This window comes from Cyprinus carpio, chromosome A9 (genome assembly GCF_018340385.1).
Source record: "Cyprinus carpio isolate SPL01 chromosome A9, ASM1834038v1, whole genome shotgun sequence".
In the NCBI taxonomy this organism is placed as follows: Eukaryota; Metazoa; Chordata; class Actinopteri; order Cypriniformes; family Cyprinidae; genus Cyprinus; species Cyprinus carpio.
Window position 1 is genome coordinate 8748963 of NC_056580.1, and position 22557 is coordinate 8771519.

Consider the following 22557-nt stretch of genomic DNA (forward strand, 5'->3'; position numbering starts at 1 on the left):
TTGAGAACTTGTGGTCAATCCTCAAGAGGCGCGTGGACAAACAAAAACCCACTAATTCTGACAAACTCCAAGAAGTTATTATGAAAGAATGGGTTGCTATCAGTCAGGATTTGGCCCAGAAGTTGATTGAGTTCATGCTCAGTCGAATTGCAGAGGTCCTGAAAAAGAAGGGCCAACACTGCAAATACTGACTCTTTGCATAAATGTCATGTAATTGTCGATAAAAGCCTTTGAAACGTATGAAGTGCTTGTAATTATATTTCAGTACATCACAGAAACAACTGAAACAAAGATCTAAAAGCAGTTTAGCAGCAAACTTTTAGAAAACTAATATTTATGTAATTCTCAAAACTTTTTGCCACGACTGTAGAACAGAAATAATAAAGCAAAAATGTGAATAGAGCTGAGAAACTTGATTAATTTAGACAAATCAGTTTGTTCTAATGTTTTAGCAAAAACATACTCCGTCTTAAGTCATAAGTCTTGGATCAGTAAGATTTTTTTCAAGAAATGAATAGTTTATTCAACAAGTACACAAAATTGATCAAAAGTAACAGTAAATATATTTATATACAATATAAAAATATTTCTCACTGTGTACTGTAGTACTGTAAATATTGGTGCATACAAATGAGTAAATATCATGTAAAATATTTAAAAAAAAAATTTTGAAACTCTTGGGGAACAATTCCTGTTTGGTCAAAATTTCTACCATTTCAAAACAAAAACATAAACATAGAGAGTAGTGGTTGGCTGATATTGTTTTTTTTGTTGTTTTTTTTGACGGCCGATGCCGATATCTTGGAAAGCAGGGTGGTCGATGGCCGATATAAAGCTGATGTAATTGTATTTATTTTAATTAATATTTAAGAAATTTGAAATCATTTGAAAATGGATTAAAAAATAAAATTGTAAAATAAACATACTTTTGATGACAAAGTATTTTCCACAAATAAATAAATATTTAATAAACATATAATTACAAAGGAAGTAAACCGTAACCAACAGTACACTCAGTTTGTGTGCAGTAGGAATCATATTTATTCAAATAAAGCCAGGGTAACACTCATTTTACATACAGCAGTGAAAATGACATGAATATGACAGTGGGCAAATGCATAAAGCACAACATAATTTGAAATCACAAATTTAATGTTTAAAGCATATAATTTGCACGGACCGAAAGTCACGCAGAGAACACGTGATCATGTAGGTCACATGAGCCCCTTTCACACTGCACTTTGGTCCCAGAAAATTGGCGTAAAATTGCTGGATCGCCTTCAGTGTGAACGCAAACACGTCCCGGGATTGATTCCGGGATCGAGCCCGGGTTGGGGACCTAGTAACATTGGCGAGTTCAGTCCCGGAACGAACTCTGTGTGAACGAAAGCCAGAACTAATGCCATAAAGGGTGTGTCGTAGTGATGACGCACGTTATCGTGTGACTCTTTTACCAGGTGTTTTGAAGGCAGATCAACATTCGCGACGAAAAAATATGTGCAAACTCTAATGAAGCAGAGATCAGGTAGTTCCTCACTATCCACGCTGAAGCTGAGATCGTTCGCCAGCTTAAGTGAAAGTTAACGTGCCTAGCGCTTTCGACTCGTACATTGCACATCACATACTGATGTCACGTGTCATTACGGGACCTTTACGGGTTGTGTGTGAATGCACACACAGATTCTGGGAAATCACTGGCAGTGTGAAAGGGGCAAAATCTAGCGACCCAGGAACAATTGCCGGGACACATTACCCATGTATTATCCGGAATCTCAGTGTGAAAGGGGCTATGCACACTTCACAAGATCTCACAACTGGATTCGACTAAGCTTGCAAGGTTTTTGAAACTATTTGTTTATTAGACATTCAAAGATTTGTTTAAATTATGTAAATTATGCGTATTTGCTAATTGCGTAAGGCAAACGAGAAAGTATTATAATGGTTGCCTTTCTATGACTAATAAAAGCAACCGTTATAATACTTTTTGTATACATTTTAATTCCTTTGTTTAACAGTTATCGGATTATTAGATAGACTAGTATAAACAGAACTGTTAACGATGACAGCGAAGAAGAGGGATAGTGTGAGATCACTGCCGTTCTCAGCGGCGTTAAAATAAAAGTCCTGCCTCGAACAAATCGGCCAAACAGAAAAACTTATAAGCTGATGCCAATATTTGAAAAATGCTAAATATCGGCCTTGGAAATACATCGGTCGACCACTAATAGAGAGTTGAATATTGTTAAAAGGACCTCTGAAACATCACTCCGAAAAACACAACGGCTTATTTAGAGATGCCAAACACTTTTACACAATTGGATTCAAGCAAGCAGATAACCAAGTTAATTAAATTAACTGGAGCAACAGCCACCAGCACTGCTCCAAACAAACCCTCTGACAAAACAAAGCAGCAAACACTTACTGCATCAACAGAATGAAACTTGACAGTGACAGCACATAAAGCTCAACTTCCTGCCTCTCGCTCTCCGTCCCTCAGGTACATCTTTGTTTTGTGTGTGAATTTCTTATGTGAACTCCTCCGTTCTTCCTCCTTGTATCGCTCACCCTCCCTATAGCTCGATCTCCCGTCTCTTCTTGTATGTGGTTGACAGCACAAATTTGTGGTCATGACCTTTATCTCAGAGGCTGACTGTGAGTGGTCAGGCCTTGGGCTGTGGAGCTCTGAAGCAGTCACAGATATCCACACACAAATACACATTTTTATTTAAATGCATAAAAACAACTTAATTTATTAATTTTACAGAAATTCTTGTGTATATAATAAAATATTGGTTATAAAATGAATGCATAAAATAAATTTAATTTATCTTTTAATTATTGAAAATTAAGCAAACTTCATTTTTTGGTAAACAAAGGGGATTTACTATTAAAATTATAACATGGAAGAAATGTTGTGTGATTATTCCTTAAAAAAATGTTTGTTTCTTTTTAGTAGTAGGCTATGTACATTCTGCTGAACAGTAGTAATACATTTGTGGAAGCCTCGCTTCTGTGCCATTCATTAACAGACACACGCAGAACATGCAGGATTCATATTTAAATCGACTTTTCCAGCTTAATATTTACAGATATTAGTCCATATCGTGATTTAAGTGTAATGTCCTACTTTTGATTAATTCATTTAAAATCTGACAAATTCCGTGACATTCCGCGTTAAACTGTAAATTCTGTTTTTATGACTGGATTCAGCGATTCTATCCGCGTTTTCCGCATCGCAGATATCATAGGGCTCTAAATATAGTAGCATGTCAATAACACCAAAATTTATTTGACCTTGATGTTAAGTCATATGACACACAACAACCAATGAGGTATGATGTTATTGACACATTGGCATTTTGGATTTTGCCATGAGTATACATGAGGTTTAATTTGATTTGAGAGTGAATAAACACTTCTATTCATCATACAAAGTAATCATATCAATTCAGAAGACTTGTTAGGAATGACATGAGGGTGAGAAAATGATGACAGAATTTTCATTTTTGGAAGAACTATCGTTCTAAGTGCAGGTCTCATATCAGTTACGCAAGAGCCATGCTCTTCATATGGACAAAGAAACTCAAATTCCCATGACTTCTAGCTACACCAGAGGCTGCGTTCTGCTCTTCAGCACGGGACTGTGTGAGCGAGGGGGAGGACAGGAGAATGCTCTGAATCAGTAGGGGAGAGGGGCCAGCAGGGCCCAAATCTGCTGCTCACTCCGAGCTGCAATGAAGCACTTAGAGGTGGTGTTAAATTTCACACTCCTGTCCTGCACCACCCTGTCCAGTCCAGAATGGCCATTTCACTGAGGAAATTCAAAACCAGTCATGCCGATAAGAGCAGGAAACCCTTAATTACAGCTCAAAAAGCCCTTCACAGGGTGTTTATGACTGGAAAATGAGGCCCCGTCCACACGGAGACGCGTTTCTGTGAATACGCACCAATTTTTTATCGGATAGGCATTTCGTCCACACGGATCCGGCGTTTTCGTAAGGTGAAACCGCTATTTTTTGAAACCGGGTCCCAGAGTGGATAAATCTGAAAACGCCGCCTTAGCGTTTTCGTCTGGACGGCTAATCCGTATAGTTTCTGAAACGATGACGTCATCAGCCCAATTCTCCCCCCAGTAAGACACCTCTACGTCACGTAACAGCAACAAAAACATGAACAAACACTGAACGATTGTCTTTTTATTAACTAACATTAACACAGATTAATAAATGTATTGTTCCATGTTCGTTTGTGTCCCACGCGCCAGTCATTATGAGCATAGTCCAAAGTCTTCTTCTCCGTTTTTAGTGTATCTCTGTGGCAGAATTACAGCGCCACATACTGGTCTGGCATGTATACTACATCATTTAGCGGTTTCGAGGAAAAAAAAGATCGGATTGGGGTAAGCTCCGTCTCCGTGTGGACGGGGCCTGAATTAATGATCAATGAGCTAAATATGTTGTGTCTGATTATGTTCTTCCCAAGCAGAAGGGATGCATCTGTGCACCTTCAGGAATGTGTGTGCATGCAGAAGAAAGAGCATATATAGGCCTATTACAGAAGAGATGGCAGAACCTTTCATAAGGAAGATTAGGTCTGATATCTGCTAGTATGAGAAAACACAATCACCTTGCTGGACCAGCTGATGGCGTGACACTGATAGAGGTTATAGACAGAACAAATAGAGAAGAGTTCATCTTAGTTGGCATGGTCACAGATTCGCTTCACTGGCCGCCTGACTCATATTGCTCAGAAAACTGGAAAGCACTTGCAAAGATCACAGGTTCCAATCAGATTGGACTGCACTAGAACTTCCGCAAGCCAGGGTGTAAAATGTTTTATCAGTCTGCCAGGAAACAAAAGAACGTCAATAGTGTGATGATGATTTTTTTTTTTTTATGATATGAATATAAACAAATTTGATGTAATAAAAATTTAGATTCTTTATTTACTCTTATTTTTTATTCATTTATGTGATTTAAATTTCATTTTTATTATATTTTTGAATCATAAAGTGAAATGTGTCAGGCTAACTGCTCTGATATCATTGATATCATAATAAAGAAAAAAAAATGAAAAACCTCATAAAGTAGTATGTCGTAATATTTTATCATCATTATATATCAAAACAAAAGCAATTAAACATTTTTGTTAATTAATTTTTAATATTTACAAAATTGTATTTGCCAAATTAATTTGGAGCAACCTACAAACAAATGCTATGTAATTATATTTTTATAATATTTATATAATACAGAAAAAGATATCATGGAGAAGACCACTGTAGATCCTCATGAGTTTGTCTCAAGGTCTTTAAGTCTTATAAGCAAGGTTAGTTCATGTTGTATTGTCATGAAAAAAGCAATCAAATGAATAAATTAAACATAAACACAAAACAGTTGCTTGCCATCTTCTAAGTCAGTCATATAGTGTCTTCCTTTCAAAGTGGGGGCGGGGGGGTTACAATAACCTGCAATACAAACCAAACTACTTTATGCTGGCAAGTCATAGTTCTGGCTAGAGGAGGTCTGACACTAAAAAGAGTGATCAGAGAACAGATGGAAGAAGCAGCCAGGACATCAATCCAGCAAAGACAAAACAAAGCCAGAAAGAGAAAGATGCTCTATGCAACTATGCAAGTCTGTGATAGTCCCTGGAAAGCTTGTGAAAGAAAAAGGTTCAGCCAAGGGACAAAGTCTAGTTCAATTTCCCATTGAGTTTTCACACGATGTAGAGCTCCTCTGTAAAAATCTCCTTAACTGCTAATAGTTACTCATGAGAACATTCCCCATGGTCAAAAAACCTTGTTCCCTTAATGAAAATACAATTAACAAAACAATGCCCTCGTTAAATAAATTGCCCTTTTTAAAGGATGCCACCACAATGGCACTGCACGCCCAGATTGCAACCCACACAAAGAAAGTCTGCATGGAAAACAAAGCTAAAGGAGGCTTTTGTGCAAACGCAAAAAAAAGCCTGACCATGAGTAATCAACTTAATCTTTTGTTGAGAATTTTGTCATATTTAGCATCTTGTCATAATAATATTGTCATGCCTTCAAGCAACCAACCACAGTCTAAATGCTCTAAAAATCGAATACAATCTCATGGAAGTTCATAATTATTTTATGCTTTGAAGAATATAAGTCTAATTCGTATGAATTTGTTTTTGTACAATCTGCTTACATCCCAGTGACTTATGTTTAGAGGTGGACCTTCATGTTTCTACAATTTTTACATTTTTGTACCATTTACATCATAAACATTGATACAAGATCATCAAATCATAAAATAATTATATCAATCTAAACTACTAAGTTCAAAACACATTCTACATACACTGTCATCTTTAATAGTGGCTTTACAGGCATTGTATATTCCATGAGGAAGAGTCTCTGGAATAATGGTCCATGATCACTTTCACAGTCAAATCTCTTTGGTCTCCACACATGACCTATAAAAAACAGTGCTAAGGTAAAAAAAAAAAAAAATCATGCATGCCCTTTCAATCCCATCCAACCAGAGGAATAACACATTTCAGGAGCGCTGTGTGCAGTGCAGGATAAATCCTCTTTCTCACCAGAGGCACATCAACCAATTCAGTTCCATCATTGCTAAACCAGCTGCATGCATAATGGCTGCTCCAGATTACAAATGATTATGGTAAAAATAACAAAACTCCGGTCTGACCTTTAACCTTCATCTGTGCGCTCTATTACGTCTGTACCCATGTCTCCAATCCGGCCATCCTCTCCCTCTCCCTCTTTCTTATTTTTGGAAAAGATTAAAATTTGCTGTAGGACAGCATGTCACAAAAAAGCAATTTCCAGCTCCAAGCCACAATATCCACTGTGACGTGATGTTGCAGATGTTAGCCTTTCTCTCCACACATGATTTCCACAATCTAAATTTATGGGACGATGACACGTGGGACTTTTGTTTCATACCATGCAGATCCATTTTGCAGCTATAGAGTTTAAAATAGAGTAATTTCACAAAAATGTGAGCACCATGAATATCTACTACACAAACTGACAACATTTAGCGGACATCCACCCGGTAAGGGAAAACGGGTAGCCCTAACCACCAGTATGTGATAAATCAATGCATTTACAAAATACTAAACTGCAAACTATCTGCGGCTACGCCAAATACTTGCATGACTCTGCCAAATCCATAAACACTATAATTACAGCCTTTTATAAAAAAGTTAAAGTACATTTAGGTCAAAGTTCTGAGGGAGCCGGTTGCAGAGATGTTGGCGTGAACCAGCTGAGAGACGCAGAAAACACTCGCCTTGCAAGATTTCTAAGCTGGATGCAATTACCAACAAACATAAACTATAATTTCAAACAAATCATGTCTGGAACTGCAAAACCAAACATGTCTCTAATTGACTGATTCATTTGTAAATCGCCACGTACGACATTTCTGAACGAGGGCTGACAGCACTAATAGATTTAAATCTCTTGCCTTTACAGACTGTAACTCAATAACATGCAGAAAACAGCATAAATGATAAATGACACTCCATAATTCGGAGACCGTGAACATACCAATGAGCTTACACTGAAAGTTATGCCCATGTGCTAGAGATGGCAAAATGGCTCAAATGGAGAGAAACGCTTTGACTGAACAGTCTTTTGTTTGGGGACTGGTGGCTGGTACTGAGAGAGTACCGTGTGCACAGCACATTCCAGAGGCCCGGTCCAGAAAACAGCACATTTGTAAATGAGATCAGTAACAAGAGCACTCGGGGCATTTTGGACTATTTCAGGACTAAAGGAGTATTCAGATCCCCTCCTTATGCCACTGGAATAAAAGGAGGAGCACACTGTGATGGCAGTGTTGTATTCAAATTTTAAAAAGAAAAGTTCCTTTACAAGTAATGAATTTCAAAATCTTTTATAGTTGTTGATAAATATGAAATGGAAAAGTTTGCTTAGAGAGACAGTACACCCCAAAATTTAAATGCTGTCATTTACTCATCCTCAAATTTGCCAAAACTGTATGAATTTGATAAGATATTTTGAACAATGATGGCAACCAAACAGTTCCTGGCAGCCACTGACTTCCATAGTATTTTTTCCCTGCTATAAAAGTCAATGGCTTCAGGCAACTGTTTGGAAAAAAAGTAGTGGAGGGTGAATAGATGATGAAAGAATTAAAATTTTTGGGTGAACTGTACATTAGAAATCATTTTAAAGACTCCACTAATAAAAAGCTTTTTCTATCTTTTGGAAAAATCTAGAAATTTCCTTGCCTTTGGGGTCATGTTTATGGGAGAATGTGCATGGTGCATTACGTAAGCTCAATTATGTTGTCTTTTGTTGCACAATGACAGACACTACGTGACACTTACATATGGGTTTCATAACAGAAAATGCAAGCAAGTTGCTACCACAGTCGTCATGCCTAAAATACCACATACCTGTCAATGCAAGACAGAAACGCTACAGATCATGACCCGTGAAAGAAACGTCAGTTGTGGGTGTGATCCGAGCGAAACTGAAAATCCACATATCATGCATTCAAATCAATACATAACTCATACAGGAAATCCAACATACTGTATGTTCAAACACACGCGGTTCAATAGTTTTGTAAATGTGACGGGAATACAACAAATGTACCAGTGTTGTGTAGTAAGTATAAGCAGGCTAGCTTTTCCAATCCTCTAAGGATGTTTCATGAGAAACTATAAAAATAGGATTATTGTCTTCAAAGAAGCCCGGTTGTTGAGCCACTTACAGCACGTAATCCGAGCGGGCGAAATCCTGACTGGTGTAAAATTCAATTATCATAATGCTGGGAAGTATGCAAGTACCAAGAGTCTGTGAAAGGGAGATGGAAAGGAACAGTATCAAGAACCTGACCATAAATTAAAAAAAAAAAAAATATGTAAATGACAAGATGTGCCATTTTGTACTTTGGGCATGAACGAATCATTTTAAAATAACTCCAGCAATCAGACAGTGTATTAAATGCACTAAACCTTTCTCTGGGAAAGATCTTTTACTGTATGTAGCAGTTTCAAGTGCCATCATTTTAAGCAATATCTTCATGTTCGGATGAGACTGTCTATGCGTACTTTGCTATAACAAAGGATCCTCATATGTAACCAAAACCCAAAAGTCAGACATTATTGAACTTTAATTCCACATTCTACAAAATACAGTAAGATTATTTCTGTTTAGGGTGAACGAGTCCAGTAAAAACAAGCATTAAAAATGCAACAGAACTAACAAGACTGCATTGCTATACTGTATACCAGTTTACCTCAACAAGGGATTTCTGGGACCCAAAACAGAAATAATGTCAAATTATTCTACTGAGGATATGTAAAGTGTGTCCTTAAGTTTACATTTTGTTTACAGTTCTCATAAGATTAAAAAATAAAATAAAATAAAAAAGTCAATGGGAAGTATGTTTGAGCATTTAAAATACAACATGAGGGTTAAATACCATTTAAGCCAATCTCACATCAAGTTTCATTCACTTCCAGTGAGGTAATGTGCACTTCTTGCCATGCTAATAAATTCATAACACTCTCACCTCAATGAATAACATTTATATAAAAACAATAAACAGCGCCTATATAATTATCCCTCACGGCACTAGATAGGCTATATGTCAGGGAAATAATGACTGCATGGCGCTTGCACACAACATGTAGTGAATGACAATAGACAATCTCAGCAGCCATCATTTCATTCTTTCTCTAATACGATGCCTTAAAACAAAAACAAACCAAGAGCGGAATTTAATATATATATATCGATCAACAGATGATCCTCACTGTTACACGAATATGTGTCAAATCCAGCAACTTGAGGCGGCTGTGATCTCTATTGTGGAAACAGAGCTGCTACAGACAAAAGACGAGCGCGAGAGAGACAATCACTCAAAGTGCTCCGGTTTCTTTCTCATTTTGAATTGCACCATATACACAGATCCTTTCGATACAGAAGCAAAATTCATATAGAGGTGATAGTGATCACAGGTTTTGCTTGGAAAGCACACCAATGCAACTTTAAGCAAGGCTTTTTTTACTCTAGTTGACATTGTAGTGTGTTGTTCTTCTTACCTTGCTGTAACTCCTGACAGATCGGGCTTTAGGAAAGCAGAAAACACTCTCTCTGTGCAGACTTTGATTGGTAGGACGACACGTAGCGAATGTAAATCCTTTTCGGTGAGTTTTTGTCCGTGGGCGCGGGCTGCTGCTCTCTCTAACCCTCGGTCTGTTCAATCTCTCGCTCTCAGCCAGCGCGAGTCAATGCACGCGTGACGTCACCGCTGCCACTGCGCGGCGCGAGCGAGCGAGCGAGCGAGCGAGGAGGGAGGCGCGCGCGATGATGGTGGTGATGTTGATGGAGGGGCTGCTCAAATATTGAAACACTTTGTACTTTTTAATAGTGTATAATATACTAATAATAAAGTATGGTGAGGTTTAGAAACGTGTGGAAATTATTTCGTGCATAAAAGCAGCCCACTTGTCTAATAAATTGCAGTGCATTTTAACTAAAAGTGAAAGATGCGTGCTTACTGTCTGTATTTTACAGTTAAATAAAAAATGATGAGTAATACTGTGGTGTCATGACTTGCGTACAAAATCTTCAGTACAAAAATAAACTATTCCCCAAATATATAATGCAAAATATTTTACAAAAATATAGCACTGCTGCTTGTTTTATAATTGTGAATTAGATAATTCGATTTTATTTTTTATTATGTATTTGATTTTTAATACAAATAGTAGGCCTATTTTAATTTAAAAAAAAAATTAAAATTAGCATATTTAATTAAAGTTTTCATTGTATTCAATATTTTTAATTTAATAAAAAATAATAAAATATTTGTATTAAAGGATACTTGAGTAGTACTATGTATGCAGCAGTACTATATATTTTGTCAAATATATTTTTGCAGTCTAAACAAAATAGAAATTTCACATTTATTGTAGTACATGTTATAAAAATTTGTACCACAATATAACTTTTGCAGCTTACTCTACCAAAACAAAGAGCAAATGATAGTCTGGATGTCTCACAGGCTTATAAAATCATTCTTGACTCATAACAGGGTCATGTGGTGACACTGACAGGCCATATCCTTCTTCTGTTTTCCTTCAAGCTTTTAGTGAACGCTGTAAATGTTTTCAGCAATGTATCATTGCACTGAACATTTTTATTCTGGAACTATTGCATCTGCTGCCAAAACCTGACGGGAACTACAGACTACACTGTAGTAGAATGTCATCCCGTCGTTGTCACATGAAAGAATGAGTAAGTCTGATTCACAGCTGAGATTTTTATGGTTTCAGGAAATGGAGGGGGAAAAAAACACATATTTATTGGATTTTGATGAAGGTTTCTCTCAGGCTGGAGAACAATACTTTATTGGCTCAATAAGTGCCTGCAATGCAAAGACCAAGAGTGCTTTCATCTGAATAGTTATCTACAGAGTACTGTAGCATTGTGATCCTCTACATGTTACAGACTGAAAACATGGATACTGGCCCGTTCCAATCATGGATTTGTGCCTGGCACATTATGATTTCACATGGTGAAGCGAAACACAGTTTCACAATATTTCAGATTATTGATTTAGATAATAGTCTATGGCAAATATAGACTCAACAAGACCTGATTAATGAATCAGAAATATTGTATTACACTAAAAGTTAAATTTATGCAAACTATTACATAAATTATTACAAGTTATTTGAAGCCATGTGACAATGGCTGTTGGAAACAATTATTGTTCCATAATATCTACTGTTTCACTTACAATTTGAAAAAAGAAATAGTATGCAGTATACAGTGCATAGTGTGCAGTATTCAGTCAGCATAAGCTAATATTCCATTCTGAACACTGCAGGCTCTATGAATATTACCCTGCTTCATCAGCAGAGCACAGCTGCATCAGATCTACAACAGCCTTGCACGTCACATTTATTAAACTAGCCTGCATAAACAGGATACTATTTATGCAGTTTCAGCAAAGATGGGTGAGCCTAAGAACACTGATGGCAAGATGAATATAATAACTCCTTGAGACTTTCAGAGAAACCGCTAAGAAACTAGAAAATGAAGGCTCTGTCATATCACACAGTCATGACTTGCATGATTAATTCTGCCCTTCATATCCTCAGATCTAAATACGGTAACAATATCTACCATCAAATATCCTTTTTATACATACATATATATATAGTATGTGTGATTGGTACCCGAGCGGTCACAAGAAGGATCTCATTGTGATGTAAACAAGGAAGCGATGTTGGCATCAAAAAAGGTATTTAGAGCGCACATGCGAAATGTGCAAAAAATATGTTCAAGAGCATAAAAACAAAGGTTATTAATAAAAGAGTCTAAAACTAGAACTGCACTGTACAAAAAATATACTAAAACAAAAAACAACAACAAAAAAAAAACTTTAAAAAAGCAAATAAACAACCTCACTCACTCTCAACTAACCCACCAACTACATACATCTCTCAATTAAAAAAAACATAATATATATATAAAAATTTTTTTTAACAATAGTTAGTATTAAATAAAAAGTGTGTGTGTGTGTGTAAAAACTCTTCCCTAACCTTGAGTAAGTACATTAGAATTAAGAACAAGAGTTAGGATTAAATATGACAGATAAAACCAAAACATATTTACACAAGCATTTCCTAAAATAGAGCACTTCGCACAATTTTGAGCTTCCATTAAGGCAATGCCCACTCAGCTAAAACAGGAAATAAACACCAGAACAGTAAGAACACAATAAAAACATCGATGGAGGACAACTTTAAGGTCTCTCCATTACTCTATATATATATATATATATATATATAGTATTAATGTCTGTTTGATGCCCATTTTTATAATACTGTGACAGTTTCACCTGTTTTCTAACAAAAAATGACAATGACTCACCCTCAATTTGAAAATCAATTTCAATAACAGAAGTGCTTTGGATGTTGTCGTTCCTCTAATGGGAAGAAAACAAAGTAATTGAGGTCAATTATCCAGTGTTTTCTCTCTGTGATGAATTATTGGGCTGTGCACAGAAGCAAAGTAATTCAAGTGACAAAGTTAACTGATTAATGGGATCATGTGAGGATTTGGAAAGAGAGCATTTCTCACAATTAAGACCCATTAAACGCAGTCACGATTAATACTTTGAATAATAAAGATGAATTTTGAATGAATGTTTGGTTACCTTTGTATGTTAACATATCTACAGGTGGTATAATGACTGAGGTGGAGGTCTTCTACAAAATACACAACATCTATTCATGCAAGGAAAGGTGATACCATTATAGGTACACTTGCTCTGCAACCACACACATAAATTTTCACAATGTTCATAACAAGTGTTCCTATTAGTCATGGACTCGAGTGCATTGATAATAGCTGCTCGCAGGCAGCAGAGGATTCTGGAAATTGAGGAGAATACTGGAGGAGAGATTGGAGCCCAGTCAACATTAAGTGGGAAAAGTCAACAAGACAAACACTATGACGGAGAATAAGACTAAATCTGATATCAGGCTGTTGATGAATACATCTTTCATTTGGTTATATGAGTAAGGAAATAACACGATACAACTTTCTGAAAAGTATCGATGTAATATCTATTGACGAACCATGGGCGGTATTTTACGACTCTTTAGCGCCCCCAAGTGATTGATAATAGTATTACAGCGTGCATTTGCACCAACAGAGGGAGCTTTCTTTCAGTTCTGACCACAGACACTGATTTGCAACGTTTCATCTTGTTTACTCATTTGTGCTTTGGAGGGGTAAATATATGCCTCATTTTATTTGCTTTGCATAACTGATAAACAGTCATGGACTGTGATTATCGATAAAGAAAGTGTTCCTATTCAGTTTGGACAAACCCATATGACCAACGTATGTATTTTATAACATAATGGTGAAGAATTAAAGACCAAAAATTAAATTCCAAAATGGCAATGTTTCTAATTCTTGAACTCACGTGGTTCTTGTTATCCTGGAGTAGGAGCACGGTCTAAGAAATTATAAATAAAAAAAAAGAATATATATATATGAAGGTACTTTCCATGTCCAGCCAATCAAAAAACACTATAATAAAATAATAATAGTAAACTATAATAAAAATAACACGTTCATCCCAACGTTTCTTTTTCCTGATAGATCTGAGCCCATGCCTACTCTTCATTTCAAAATAAGCTACTGAATAAATAAACCTCCTTGAATGCCTTAATTATAAACTAAAAGGCTAAAAGAGAATCAAATGGTTTCATAAAAAAACAGCATATTGTTATTGTTTACCAGAACACGATTCATGATTCATGTACCTGATTGTCTGTAAGTACTGGCAGGACGGTGTGACATATTTCTTAAGACACCACATTCATAACCTACCAGTCAGCTAATGGTTTTTCTCTTCTGCTGGGATCCACCTGTTTCTTTTTGCTTTTATATGGAAGTGTGCTGCATTTATGGGGAATGGGGGCATAGAAAAGGAGGATGACTCTTTGCACCCTGGGAGACAGTGAATGGGGTTGTTCAACAAAGCCCAGGCACAGAGAAGTCAAGTGAATGTCTGTCTCCATGGCAGTCACTTTGTTAAGACTGTCATAAAATTAAAATAGTGAACTATTGTTTCAAGCCAGCTGTTGCATAATTGCTATAGTAAAAGTAAGTATACAACCCGTTTAAAAACAGTATTTTTTGTAAAAAATAAAATAAAAAATAGCATATACCAAAATAGCATGCATTCAGTATTATGATAATTTAGCTTTATGCTTTGTATGAGGAAAAATGATCTGAATAGCCTATATAATCTTTCTGCACTGTAAAAATGATTTGTCAAAATTGTAAATAAAACAAAGAGTATTGTATTACAGTAAAAAAAAATACTATTTCAAAATTTCACATTTAATAAAAAAAATTTATCCATATAACGAATTATTATTGATTGTCAGTCAAAAAAAACTCTTAATCAATCACTTTTTTTGCCTAGCATATTCTAAAAAATGGTGTTTATATTCAGTATCCATTGAATGAAGTAATAAAAATAGTGAGAGCAGATGTTGTAAAAGATGACTTCCGTGAGATTGAAATATGAGATCATTTACTCAGTCACGAGTCAATCTATACCTTAAAGCATAGCATCTTAAGGTCCAAACATGCACATTAACTGTGAAGCTTCCTATTCAAATAATCATACACAATGCATTATTTGTATATTTGTTATTGAAAGTCTTTTTTGTCACATAATATATAATGAAAATAAAAAGATTATCATTATTCCTTTGAGGTTTGTCTGAGTATGCACAGACTCTAGGTGCAATAGATACTCCCTGTGGGTTGTGTTTAGAGAAAGTTGCTTCATATTGTGTAACAGTAATTATGATGATGACATTTGTGCTGCTGCTGCTGATGATGATATGATGGATGATGCATCTCCAAAACATACAAGTCAAGATGATGCAAAAATACATCTCCAGAATTAGAGCTTATTCCAAAGAATTCCAAAGATGTAAACTGGTATGCTGAGTCTCTAATGAATAACCATGGAAATTTGATTAAATTATTCGTTTTTACAATTTATTATTATTATTATTAATGATGATAATAATAATAATAATAATAATAATAATAATAATAATAATAATAATAATAATAATAAATCAAGTGCCAATCCTAAAATCAATGTTTTATCAGCATTGTAAACAAAGTATTTTGTGAAAGACAGCTTCTTAAATTAATTTTCAGTCATAACTGTTTTTTTTTAAATAAATTAAAATATTGCATATTAAATATTAAATTCTACATATGTAAAATAAAAATAAACAATAATGTAAATAATGATGATCAGGTGTCATTAAGTCCTAAAACCAATTTTATCAGCATTCTGAGTATTTTGACAGCTTCTTAAATTTATATATTAATATATATATATATATATATTTTTAAATAAATTAATAGTAGTAGTAGTAGTAGTAGTAATATTACTCCAATTCACTTAAATCAATGTTTTATCACCATTATAAACACAGTATTTGGCAAAAGCTTATTAAATTTATATTCACAGTCACCTCTGTGGTGTCATTAGTAAGAGTAAATAACTAGAAAAATCATTGCATCAGCAAAAACTATGAACAATTATATGCATTCTTGTTCTACAAAGTCAGCATTTCTGAATGCTGTCCAGCAGCCGCTAGTTTTAATGACTGAGCTGGTGGGTGAGCTTGACAGGGACAGCAGAGCAATGAACCCTTTGGAAATCTGCATTATCCTCATTCCACTCCCACCAACCACAACCAATAACACCAATAATTTCAGGATATTAAATCCATTCATATCCATGGTCCCAGTGCCTTTGTGTTTAAATGCTCAGTCCCAGCTGCCTCCACCTCATCAGTACTAGATTTGCTAGATAAACACTAGACTGACAGACTAACCCCCTGCACTATTAATAAAGAAGATCAAATCTCACCGCTAAGACTGAAGACAGCTCTGTTCCGAAACTTAGTGAGCTGCATTGCTGTCTACTGCATAAATATGCAGCCTTCTAAGACATCATGCTAACTGGCCATTTGTTACTAAATTATGTCTTACTTTTAGGCTAAATCTTAAAATAACCTCAGGATCATTGGTCATTTGACCCAAAAACATCCTGGATGTTTCCATGGGTGATGTGAACTATGGACAGCCTGGAGTGAAAGCAGTTTCTTCTATAGCCCACTTCTTTAAATAACCATCTCTGCTAGGATACCAGGGAGCACAACCATGCAACAAATATTCACAAGGCTTTAGAGACCTCGGCACAATGCATAGCCAAGACACTCTAGATTTTACTGTTTTGGCTCCATGTCCAATGAAGAAACATGAGCTTCTGCATGGTAACGCAAAGTCAACTGCATTTGACAAACTTAGAAATCAAGTGCACTTTTGAAACCTACTAAGATCAGAGCTACATTGACTGCAGCGTTATTATGTAAATTTAATAAATTCAATCACCAGAATAAAATCAAATGTAAGTTATGATTTTATAACATTAGGCTGATAAAGGACAGCACCTCTGTAGAAAACATACCTCACAAATTTAATTTCGAACAACACATGGACTGAAAAACTAAATCATGAATAGGTCTGCACAGCAGACTGTATTGTTTTGTACTCTGTCCTTACAAAAAGAGAGTTTAAGCATCCATTTGTCAGACTCAAGAAAGAAAAAAAAAATATATCTTTATGGAAATTGACTCACGTAAAGTTAAAGTAGCTCATTTGAAAAAGAATTAAAAGTAACTGATATTAAAACTACTTGAGAATCATGTGTAAATGTAGATTTTTATAAATATAAGGCACAATCGATTGTATCTATAGCAGTGGTGGATTGCTGATGTCCCTCTGAGGATAGGTAAGAGTTAAAGGGATTGTGATGAAAAATTGTGAAAAATCACTCACTCATCCTCATCTCTAAAATTCCCATTTCAACAGGAAGTCCACACAAGAAAAAAAAAAAAACAGCAAATCATTTTAATGGGTCTTGATACTATTAGATCGTGACACACAGTCTGAATAAAATAAAAATATTTTTAAAAAAAAACACACACACACACAAAAAAAAAAAAAAAAAAAAAAAAAAAAAAAAAAAACACACACAAAAAAAAAACACACACGTTTACTTGCTGTAGCTACCTAAATGGGGACATTACATAAACAAAACCACACATAAACATACACACAACATAAAAGCTGCATTTTTACAATTTCACAATGTCAGTACTATGGAGTATGAATTTAGGAAAACAGAAAAAAAAAACTTTGTTTACTTTATTTTTATACCAGTTTTACAAATGAGTATGTCCCCGAATGGAGTTTTTTTTTTTTTTTTTGCGATTTTGTCAGGTTTTGCTCACTTTTGGTACAAATTTGTCCCCAAAATATGGTTGAGTAGGCACACACACGCACCAATGTTAAGCTAATAATTAAAGGACAATTTACCAATAAATATACATCTGTCAGTGATGCCCAAAGTGTGTCTCTGCTCATTGCATCAATGCATTGTTTAGATAAGGAAGAAGTATAATATCATTATAAGAGAAATGAATAGTAATACTCAGCAAAACAAAATATAACAAACAAAAGTACATATACTAAAAAATATAATGCTATATATTAAATAAGACATTTCCATATGGGACACTAGTGCTTATATTTATGCATGGAACATGTATGGCTTTATATTGATACAGTACATATAAAAAAAAAATAGCTATGAAGGCAAAAACGGCACTATATTTTTAGATGCCATAGCTTTACTGAAACACAATTTCATTACTGGATTCATTTCTCTTTCATGAGTAAATGCATGAGTTTACATAAAGCTGAATACATATGCATAAACTTTATTTCCCTTTGTTTTTTGATAGTTACCTATTCAACATCTTGAAAAAACTATATAAATACAAATATATGGTACAGTAAAACTATAGGCTACATCTCTAGTATGGCAACACAATGTTTATTAAATGTCAGTACTATGGAGTATGAATTTAGGAAAACAGAAATAACAAGCACAGTAAATGCAGCTTTATTGGTGTGGATGTACAATTACTGTTTATAAATCTTACATCGCTACGCCAGTAGTGTCCTTATGAGTGAATCATTGAATCATTGATGCAAGTGATTCAGCAAAACATTGGTTAATTTAGGAAAGAAACAAGTGACTGGGTGCTTCCAAGTCCAGTTCTTCTGAGACTTCAAGGCTGGAGTCCTGCTCAGCATTAAACACTAGAATGAGATGGTCAAGTGCACAAGGACACGTCATAAATGTTTCCACCTCACTGTCACGAAACGAAAATACTGTTAAATACTCAGAAAATTATCATTTGTACTTAATATTAACAGACTTTCTGTTAAGGCAATACAACCGTTTGTGGTCCCCCAGTGGTTTAAATTAGGCACAGTTTAGCATTATGTGATTCACTTACAACAAAACAAAAGAAAACATTATGCCTTTATCCAAAATAATTTTTTTGTCTACATTAAATAATGAAATTGAATGAGCTCAGTACCAATTCATTTTTGGGTAATTATTTTTTCATGAATTGGAATGTGTGCAAAGGATTGTTGGCGATTGAAGGAAGCAAAGGATACATCTGATGCAACCTTGAAAACAAGTCAAATAAAGGATACGAATCTAAGAATGTTCAATAAAGAATCTTCAAATTGAGATGTCCGTCGACGTGGCAGCCGAGATATACAGCCTTAGTAGGATGTATACTTCTGATTAAGTATCACACACAGTGAGTCATTAAATCATTCACTCAACTGATTAATTTCACAAAACACCATCATTGCACCTTTTTGTAACTTTTTTGTTGCTTCAGGTCATTAAAGTAGGCCTGTTAGCATTTACACAACACAGCTTTGCTTATATTATATTTGCATATTGACTGACAAAGGATATGCTTCAATACAAGACTGTTGAGTTTGAGGTTCCAATGAGCAACAGCTTCAAGCTAAACTCTGAGTATGTGTAGCTGTCTAACTTGCTTGCTTTTGCTCTCTTATGTTTGGTTGTGCTGGCACACTGAGGAGAGGAGCAGTCTTTTGTAATGTTACCTTCAGGCTGGTAAGCCTCTCTTAACCCTGTCATGGAATGAGATGCTATAAATATACTCATCAGTGCTGGAGGCGAGATTGGGAGATGAGTGTTGCCCGGTCTGAAGGAGACTCATTGGAAAGGGTTGTTGATCTCTTGTTATGCAGAGGAGGTTTATATGAAAATGTGTTTGTTAGGACTGAAATGTAGAAGGGGTTTGCTTAATGGAAAGAGACGTTATTACAGCATGGCCTTTTGATTCAGTGGCTCGGGTATGCTAGATTTATGGATGAGGTCGGAAGTCTTTGGATGAGATGATTAGGAATAGAAACAACAATAAGCCTACTATCTGTACTTGGTACAGTCTCAAAGGCAATACACTCTTTGTGAACTAAACTGTGAGAACACTGTAAAAAGTGTTAACATGCAATGTTTTACTATCTCGGGATCTTTTTAGCCATCTTATATGAAAAAAATATTCAACAGGTGATATCCAGGACAAAACTATTTTTTAAAAGCACCCTGCTAAAGTCTCAGATCTGCACAACTACAAGAGCAAGGTGGTAGTGTTTTTGTACCATTGTTTCTTCAGGATAAATCTTGATTTGTGGGTAAAATTCTCCTTCTTTCTTTGAAGGAGATTTTAGCATGGGAAGAAAAAAAAACGGGTAAAGGGAAAATAAATTAGATCAGACAAACACAAGACGCACTCTCCCACTGAGTCTATGAAATAACTCAGTGAAGGGCCGTATTAAGGACAAACATCTGACTTAAATTTCCTGCTCTTCCAAACAGTTCAGTGTGATCTGTTTACCTTACATGGTCTCTCCTCAAATGACATCCTTCCTTAAAATTATTTGTCTAATTTTGACTGATTTGCTAAGATCCACTCCAGAATGCCAAATAAGATTCACTTAATGTGAATTTGGAAATTGTCTATAAAATCTGCTCATAAAGAGATATCAATAAATGTTTTAAAGTTTTCAATTTAACATTGAATAACAAAAGTTAAAATTATAATCAAGTCAGCACGTCAGCATTCTTTAAAGCACACACACACACACACACACACACACACACACACACACAAAAAGACTTAAAATGTACTTTAAAATAAAACATTATTTTGACATTATTACAAAACACACTTAAAGTTGTACTCAAGTGTGTTAAGAAACATAGTATTTAAAGTGTGCTCTGGCCTTTTATTTCATTAATAATATATTATCTGCAAGCCAAGTTTTGTAAAAATGTACTATTAAGATTTATGAAGTACATTGCAAGTGCACATTCAATACAATTAAGCACACTTCTATTTCAGACCATTCTAATATGCATTCTCCTGTTTAATTCATCATCTAAATACATCTGATGTAGTTTGAGTCTTGATACTAGTATGGTAGCAACACACATCTAGTCATTTAAAAAGGCAAATGTTGAAGATTGATGGCAGTGAATATATCCAGACTGCATATGAAACACAAGCTGGATGGCTGGTTAATAGCTTAAGCTTTAAGTTGACAGATGTGTTTGCCGTCATTAGTCCATCTGTTGCTATGATGATGAGTTAACTTCCCAAACTCCACACCTGCATCCTATTGAATATCATCGATAATCACTTTCTTTCTACAACAGAGGGAATCCCTAACTGATTTTATCAGTGTTAAATATCACAGCTACTTATAAATCAACACAACAGAAATTGTTTGATAAAATAGATGTATAGATGTCGAAAATTGTGTACAGTAGCAGATCTGCTAGGGCTCCAAAGTTGCATGGATCAGGATCACTCCATAACTGAGAAAGAAAGATAAAGGGCATGGGGGAAGGAGTTGATGGTGTGTGATTAAAAAGGAGAGAGGTGAAGAGTGAGAGATGGAAAGTTGCAGAAAATAGCTCTACAATATTCTCAGAGACCAAACAGGGGGTCTGTTATCAGGATGCATGGAAAACATCCTCAACACAATCCCCTAAAGCGACAGAGAGGTGGAGCAGGACCGAGGGCAAGATTTAGGGTCAAAGTATATGGTATTAATTAAATAAGAGGAGACAGAGAGAGAGATACTTCTCGAAAGACTTACAACCTTGAAGAATACTTCCCGATTGCACACTGAATATATATATACATTGAATTAAAAATTGACATGGATTTCAGCATTTCTTAGTATATCCCTTCTTTTTAATTTCACGTGCACTGAAGCCACATGATCCATTATGTCCTAATAGGATTTAAGAATGTCCCAAAGAACATCTTGTGCTTCATTGTAAGCAAAAAAACATTAGTGTACAAATTAGTTTAAATGGTCAGTATCACAAATTGCTTGCATGAGAGACCATTTGTAAGCATATTTTATGTAAAATAATTCTGTAAATGGGCTTTAACAATGTGAATAAATCTTTCATCAGACTTCTTTAAATCTGAGTTAAAGAATCATAACTAAAGGCAACTAAAGTCACACAAGAATGTGTTTTGTCAGATGAAAACTGTTTCAGTAACAGTTGCGAAAAACGCCTATTGCAAAAGAAGAGGTCTGTAAACATTCCCCAAGTTGTTTGTTTGGTCTGGCTCACTTCTCTCTCACAAATGCTTGAGGGGCAGATATGAAGCGAGGGAATAAGATGCAGATGATGAAGACAAGAGTTATTACTATCAAACAGAATTTCTTACATAATATACTTTTTGGTCCAAACACTTTTCTGTCTTATATTTTGCTTTCATAAATTGTGACCCTGGAACCACTCATAATGGTCAATTTTCTGAATAAATAAGCTTTCCACTGATGTATGGTTTGTTAGAATAGGACAATATTTGGCAGAGATACAACTATTTGAAAATCTGGAATCTGAGGGTGCAAAAAACTATTTTCTATTGAGAAAATTGCCTTTAAAGTTGTCCAAATTAAGTCCTTAGCAATGCATATTACCCAATCAAAAATTAAGTTTTTATATATTTACAGTAGGAATT

General features: G+C 35.2%; 1 protein-coding gene across 3 annotated transcripts in view; it reads right to left on the bottom strand.

The window, feature by feature from the left end:
• The window catches only part of LOC109095698 (cytoplasmic protein NCK2-like), a 51352-nt gene extending 41057 nt beyond the window's left edge, over nucleotides 1–10295 (bottom strand). The window contains exons 1-2 of one of the 3 annotated variants that reach the window (XM_042763384.1): nucleotides 10084–10295; nucleotides 8748–8830 (exon numbers count right to left, since the gene is read on the bottom strand). The gene's annotated coding sequence lies outside the window, so the exon portion shown is untranslated. Of the gene's footprint in view, nucleotides 1–2422; nucleotides 2767–8747; nucleotides 8831–10083 lie in introns of those variants that run through there. The other 2 variants (XM_042763385.1, XM_042763383.1) reach the window with 2 other exon arrangements.
• Between the last annotated feature and the right edge of the window lie 12262 nt (nucleotides 10296–22557).